The following is a 1,240-nucleotide window of genomic DNA, read 5'->3' on the forward strand; positions in this document are numbered from 1 at the left end:
CCTGCGTGTCAGAAATAGACGTTTGTGATCCCTGCGTGTCAGAAATAGACGTTTGTGATCCCTGCGTGTCAGAAATAGACGTTTGTGATCCCTGCGTGTCAGAAATATTTCAGACTCTGTATCACCTAGTTTTGGCTTTCGTAAGAGAGTTTTACGGCACTTGCAATACAATAAGGTCGTATTAGTGCCGAAGAATAGATATGTTACAAGAGAGTTACATACACAAAAAGGAGGAGAGAAAAGAACAATATAATAATATGCTTGATAGAAAAGAAGGAGCAAACCACACCAGACAACCCGCCAACCACCCACGTACATCACCTATACATATTGCATAATACAGCACAGGAATTCAGACCATGATACAGAGAAACATGTCATTTCGGGTAACCAGAGTGCATACCCCAATTGTTAGCCAAAGAAACTGTCTCTCTTAAAGCCTCAGTCATCGATGTCTGTGGCGCAGCGTTTAGACGCTTCGTTATCACTCGCGAGATGGCGTGAGTTTGATTCCCATGTGAGTGAGGGGGGGGGGAGGGTGGAGAATCTTTGTCAGTATCTCTGTCAGTTTTTCAGCGGGATGTTGTATCCCTCTCAGCCAGCCAGGATTGGCCCTGACACACAAGCTAGTTGAAGGTTACCTCCAGTTTATCCAAATTGCTTTCATTGGGTCTTTAAATAGCCACAATCCTTTCACTACCCACTCAAAAGCTGCATTCTCAATATATTATTACTTAACAAATTTTAACAGTCTCAGAAAGATTCTCTAAAAAACAGCACGAAAAACTTCTTTCCTAAAACTTGATGAAACCTGATCAATGAAACAAATGTAAATTTTATAAAGTTTTTAGTTTTATAAAGAGTTATACAATACTGATAAATCGATCATTAATTTTTGCGTGGTTAATCAGCCATCATCCATGCGGAATTAATTATTTTTTAAAATCGTGACAATAAAGCAGTCCAGCTGGAAGTGATGAATGTTTAAATCACACGCTCCACCTGGCGATCAGCGCGGAAAACACACCCTTTTCACACCAGATGGACAAAATTGTAGATGTTATTAATATTATATTATTGGCGGAAATATCTCCGACAGTGCAACACCAATGTGAAATGAGATTAGCTGAGATAGTTCAACGAAGTCGCTTAATTACTAGTCACAATAACTACTGTATCTCTCTCGGGGGAGAGAGAGAGAGAGAGAGAGAGAGAGAGAGAGAGAGAGAGAGAGAGAGAG

This window comes from Aplysia californica, unplaced genomic scaffold (genome assembly GCF_000002075.1).
Source record: "Aplysia californica isolate F4 #8 unplaced genomic scaffold, AplCal3.0 scaffold00017, whole genome shotgun sequence".
Lineage (NCBI taxonomy): Eukaryota > Metazoa > Mollusca > Gastropoda > Aplysiida > Aplysiidae > Aplysia > Aplysia californica.